We start from the raw sequence: 6,475 nt of genomic DNA, 5'->3' as shown, positions 1-6,475 counted from the left end.
CCGGTTTCTTCTCGTTGGTTCTACGCGGTTATGACCGGGTTATGTTTTTGATTTTTCGGTGTCAAATTGTCCGCCCCTTTATTGGGCAATCGAGCTGCCACCTAACTGCATCTTGCTTGACCTGAAATGTCAACTCACTTTGAAACAACTTCCCAAATTTTCTTTATCCTATATACGTTTCATTGTATTGTACTCAATCACTTTAAGCGTCAAAAGAGTGAAATTTTATCCTATTAAAGCCTCTTGTCAATTTACCGAGAGCCTTCACTTGTTATACACCATAATAGACTCTCACTTATCGAGTCTCATGGCAAGCAGTTGCCCAACTCTTGGAGTCTTGGATTATTCAATAATCACACATATTTTAAACAATCCCACTCTACTCACTACATTTTCTTTTATGAAATACAATGTTGTATACTTTTAAATCCAAGTTTTACCACTACTTCTCTACTCACCTCAATGCGCCACATGATCAATGTGTAGAAATTTATAAGCAAGACTTCAAGGGGATATGGAAATGTCAAGGTAGTACTGAAACAGCTAGATTAGTGTCGTGATATTCCGATAGATATTCTCATATGCGAATTGGAAAGAAGTTAAAGAACTGATCGAGAAAGGAAAAACAAAGAGGACTTTGACATTAAGGGGGAGATCGATCCAATGGAATGTTCCCCTGTTATGCGGAAATCGATCTGGCATCGAATTTATCAGTAGAAATGTCGCCTGCACGTCATCCGTGTCGCTCATATATGCATACCTTTGTAAAGTTTTAATGATGGATAGCTGGAGGATGCCCGGCCAACCACAAAGCGGAAGAGAAAGATGGCTGAGCAAAAATATTGTGATAGATAGCACAGGAAATTAAATGGACCACAATCCCATGATTGAGAAAAGCTGGCTAGGGATAGGGATATGGATAGGGAACCTCCAGGAGGAATGAAAATGGTATTTCACTCCGCAGCATATGCGACCGCTTTCTTCAGCGTATCCATGCAAATATTAGACCTTGATTATTTCCTTTATTTCTGTTATTAATTGACAAATGCTACTGATCGCCAACCTTAGGTTTTTGGCTGTTCGCTATTTCAGTGTGTGGTGGATTTTGACCCTATTCATCAAATAGAATTAAGCCGTTGAAATCTTAAGTCTTAATAAACCCTTCTAGTATCGTCTTTCTTTACAAGGCTTAAGTGTGTGATGTTCTATCTAGTGCGTCTAGAACTCTTGGTTGATTTGCTCATAAGTAAAATCCTTAGAGGTAACTATTCTGATCTCCTAATCATAGTGCGTCTTGGTCTCCTAATCAGAAGAGAAATTCTTAATTAATTTGTGACCATATGTGTGACTAGATCTTTTGTCGACTATATGTCAAACCAGGTCCTTCACTGTTCGATGTACGTAAGCTTGTCATGAAATATTAAGGATTTGGCGTGACATTTAACTATTCAACCTTATCACTTAGAGATTGCAATAAATTTTCAACCAAGTTGTGCCTAGTCAACCCTAACCAATTCCGGTCACAAATACATGTTCGTGCCATGGAACAGCTAGAGAGAATTTTGTGGTAGTGTGTGCTTGACTGCTTGTGACTTTATTTGGTGCAACTTTTCTGTATTGGGAAGGGTTAAGAGGAATTAGATTACCTGGAAAAAAATTGTATGATAGTAATCTTGGAGAACAGGTGGTCTGTGTTTGACCTTTGGTCCTCTCTACAGCTGCTATTAATTGAGCATTATCGGAGAACAGGTGGTCTGTGTTTGCCTCTGCTTGAAGATTATGACGATGACAGCAACCTGATATGAAGATCGATTGAAGATAATGAAAAATATCAGATTAGCGAACTGATCAAACATCTCCTGGTAGCTACGTACTTCTTATTCTTATGTTTTAGTCTGAGTTTATTAAAAAAGTACCTGCGGTAGCTAATACACGCAAAAACCTAGTTAAGGCTCGGAAAGAGTTGAGGGGACCATGAAAGCAATATATAACGCAGAAAGAGATAGAGAATGATGCCATGGCATATACTGGTCAGTACTTTCCATGGAATATCCATCTCCAATGTGCGAATTTCGCAACCCGATAAAAGCCATGGCATGCAATTCAACTCTGCAACAACGCATGCCATGGGGGACACTGCAAATCATAAGGATCGATAGCGCTTAAGGTAGAGATGAATAACAGGGTAATTCTCCCTTGGCAGAAATATTTATGGTGCATTTACTTGACTGTTAACTGGCCCTGCTTTCAGCCAAAGGAGAATTGCCCTGAAATTCAATTACTCTACCATGTAAGTCCTTATATAGCCCGCCCGCAGCATCAATGGTGCACATGCACACTCTTTGGTACTTGACCTACAAGCTAGAAAGGTGGTCAGTAATGCAATTATATAATAAAGCATATATGTTTACTATCTTAATATTTGTCTCTAATATTTGTTTTTGTTTTGTATTAATTATAATTTGAAAATAGACTGAGCACTGTAGTCGAAACTAGCTAGGGCTGCAAGGAAGCTAGGTTCTTTGAAGTTCAAGTTGAGCTTTGAAGTTCAAGTTGAGCTTTGATGAGTACAGTCAAGAACCTAATCAAGCTAGCTAGCAGGCACAGGAAAGGCTACAAATGATCATCTAGCTAGTTTATGATCTAACAAGTGGTTCTAGTAGCTAGCTAGTTAGATTAGTAATAACTGTGTTCAAAGAGTACACCCGTATATATAGTTGAGTGGCTGAGATATGTATGTATACATAGCACTCAGCATTGTATTATTCATTCAACACATGCAGAAAATAAAAAAGATTGTTGCTCTTACATTTTTTATCATACGAAACAGTACTTATCAAAGATGTTTTTCGATCTCCCACAAGCTGAAAGAATCTAATTATATGGAATACTAATGCACTGCTTCCTGACAATCCGATCCAAAATCAATGTGATGGCATGACTAGGCCCAAATTAAAACTAGAAATAGATGGTCATGGCTGGTTTTGCAGTTTTTCACAATCTAACAGAACCACAAGTACCTTGATAAGAAAACCCAGTAGAAGACTTGAAATGCAGTGTGTACGTGCATGCCCCTCGTCTCTAGTGGATTTACTGTTACTCTTTATAATGCAGATGCTACTACCATTACAATGGATCTGATTGTACTCACAGACACAGTCACTCGTCTGGAACTAAAGACGTGACCAGCAAACTGTTAACCTAACTGAGAAATTGAAGAAACAGACTAAGGAAGAAGATCGAAGACCAGGAGAGAAGAGAATGAAAATTGTTAATTCCACAAATTGAATAAGTAATAAGGTAATACACGTTCCTTTTATAATGCCCTAGCTTGAAGGATCTCCAGGTTTTTAATACCAAACTGGTGCTGGTGGTAATAATAACTGTAGTGATTGCAAATCCTATTGATGTGTAATTTTGAACAATTTGTGTTGCAATATTTCCCGGCCCCTTAATTACCACGGAATCTTGAGGTGAAAAACGAAAGAATAAAGAAATGGAGGTCAATATTTCCCCAAACTCTCTCAATTACAAAATTAATAAAGACTTAAAGAGCAAACAGTGGTGCTGAATTTCACCAAACCAAATTAAACTAGTCAAGCAAGAATCAAAACTTACTAAGAGTCAGCTACATGGTAAATTTTCTTGTAGATTTAAGACAAACAAAATTACACATGAGAAATACAATTTAAAAAAGAAAATCTCCAATCCACTCTAAGTTTCCAAGCACAAAGGGAAGAGTGAGAAAAACTAATTAAGAACAAGTGACGAGTCCTCCTCTAATCACACACACCTCTGATCTAAAACCTCAAACCAACTGATAGTTATTGACATAACCGGAATAGAAATCTCCCAATCGAAGAAAAGCTCCAAGAACTCCTGTACGCTTTGTAATCTCAAGAGACACCCCATAATATATGTTCTGATGGTTAATACTACATGGATTCAATCTGGTTAGCTCTAGAGACGAACTCTCAAAACACAGCACTAAACCTATGAACAAGGATAATAAAAATATAAATGAATGTTGATATGTCATTTGAAACTGCATATAACTCTTCTCAGCATAGGCACAACTTCGACAAAGAAAGAAAATACAAGTACAAGATTACATTAAGAACTATTACCGAGGTTTTGATCAACTATCTATCAATTAAAGACTTAATGTCGTATAATAGACTAATGTATCTGATGTAAACCTCTAGCTAGTTATTGTCTTGACGTACTCATGAGCATATATATATATAACAGAACTATAATGCTCCTATTTATACCTACATTAAATCTACAAACAGAAGATAACAGAAATCTAACAATAATGACATTCTCTAATTAGTAATTTTCTGATAGACGAAAAACTCTATGTAATTGCTCGTTAGTGTTGAATGGCGAAGTTTTTCTAGTAGTCTAGACATCTAATCGAAACTAAACAAAGGCTATTTAATTTGTATGTACAATAGAGCTACAGGAGAATTGCTGGGCAAATCTCCTTTGGCAGGATGCACACTATAGAGAGATTTGTGGCGGTGGTGCCAACTCGATCATTCTCATAGTTGCTGCCTGCCAATGGAGGTCTTACCCTGTAATATGCAACTGCAGCTAGCTACCTGAGTAGACAATTCACTGAGTGATGCCATATAAGAACACCTATCTCCTATTTATACTGTCGGAGAATGAGCATATACAATGGAATTATGGAACAATACTCCTCTAGCTATCTTGACTCTTGAGTCATCTAAACGCTAGCTTTAACATTACTTTATATCAGAACCATTAGTTCCTCGTAAATACAAATTAAAGTTCCTATGCTAACTAAACGGATCGATATTATGTTATGCGATCAATATTATCAGAGGTTCTTTATTCAGAATTTTGATTTCTATGGTTTGTGAGTCTGTGGCTTCTTCCAGAAACCATATATGAACGTGAAATCGTTTTTTTTTACAGTAAAATTTTGTCCATCGTTATACTGGGAAATTTAAACTATTGATTTAGCCTAGTCAAAGAATACTTAGAAGGGTTAAAGATATTATTCAGTACGTATGATTATTATGTCCCTACCTCCCCCGTAAGGTCATCTATATAAAGGGTGGCTTTCACGAAGAGCATCAAATCTGAAGTTTTTTGGTTTCATTACCACATGCTTGATAAAAGAGATAAAAGATAAAGAGAAAATAATTATTTTGATGGATGGATACTTCAATATGGAAGATCCATGGGCATCTTCTCCAATTCAAGGACCAAAGTCTTTGTAATAACCTCATCTTCCACTTACTAGTTATTGAATTTTCTGGTTTTATCACAAATTTATAGTGGCAAATACTTTGTTTAAAAAAATTGAGGTGTGCTCTTTGTGTTTCAAGCATTAAGAGAGGTAGTGCGACACTAGTTGTATTTTACTCTACATGTTGATAGATGGTGGTGTACCAGCTCCAGAAGAAAAGAAAGAAAATCTCTCACTCTCTCCCTCTCTGCCGAAACCAGCAACCAAAACAGAGCATTCCTTCTCCAAGCTTGTTCTCGCTCCACAGGCCTTTGAATCGACCCAGACCACGTTCCACAGCTTCGCCTCTTCCTTTCGCAGCTGCCGGTAACAGCCTTTCGCCGTCTCGTGGGCCGTACACGGCGGTGGAGCACGAGGCCGGTTTACCCCCGTTTTGATTTCAAGCTTGATATCTCAAGTTACCATTCACCACTCCTCACCAAACTCCATCCACAAGCTCACCTCAACGTCCTGAAGCTCCCAGAAGTGACCTTGCACGGCGGCGCTACTCGTGGTGGCGGCTGGAAGCCAGACCCGATCAAATCGAAAACCAAAGCTTCGATCGACATATCTCGCGCTACAGGATGTTGTTTTGAGTGTTTCTTGAACTGGTGAACTCAGAGTGAGGATCTGAACAACTTTCCAGAAGGCATCGAGGCCTGAAATTGAAGTTTTTACGTCGATCGGAGCCCTCGCCGGATTCTGCAAAATTCTGCAAATTTTCCGACCACCGAAGCTTTCGATCGGTATATCTCGAGCTACAGACCATATTTTTCTGTGATTCTTGAACCAATGCGTTCGTCTTGAGTTTCTTAACAACTCTCTAGAAGGAATCGAAGCCTGAAATTGAAGTTTTGACGTCGAAATCAAGCCTTGCCGGATTCTGCAAATTTCGCCGGATTCTGGAAATTTTCCGGCCACCTCGACTGTTCTAGGTAATTTCCGACCACTTCCTTTCGTTTTCAGACTTCATGCTAGTTATGAAAGTGGATCAACTCGTCATTTTGAACAAGTTTGTAGTTGACGACTTTTGCATCGGAGGTGGTTGACCGCCGCGTTGACCGCCGTTGACCGCCCACTGACCGCCGCTTGTGGCGGCGTATTCGACCATATTTTGAGTTTTTATTATCTAGGTGATGATCTACGCATCCTTACGAGCGTTTTGATATATAACATGGTCATGTTAGAAAAAGTTGATAAATAGTGGATTTA

General features: G+C 38.5%; 1 long non-coding RNA gene across 1 annotated transcript; it reads left to right on the top strand.

Annotated features, from left to right (window-relative positions):
* Positions 1 to 2,048: 2,048 nt before the first annotated feature.
* Positions 2,049 to 2,808, top strand: LOC133733972 (uncharacterized). Its single transcript, XR_009857995.1, has 2 exons — positions 2,049 to 2,369; positions 2,473 to 2,808. It is a non-coding gene; the product is annotated as an uncharacterized LOC133733972 (long non-coding RNA).
* The last annotated feature ends 3,667 nt before the right edge of the window (positions 2,809 to 6,475 follow it).

Source organism: Rosa rugosa, chromosome 2 (assembly GCF_958449725.1).
Source record: "Rosa rugosa chromosome 2, drRosRugo1.1, whole genome shotgun sequence".
NCBI lineage: Eukaryota > Viridiplantae > Streptophyta > Magnoliopsida > Rosales > Rosaceae > Rosa > Rosa rugosa.
This window is presented reverse-complemented; position numbering and strand designations above follow the sequence as displayed.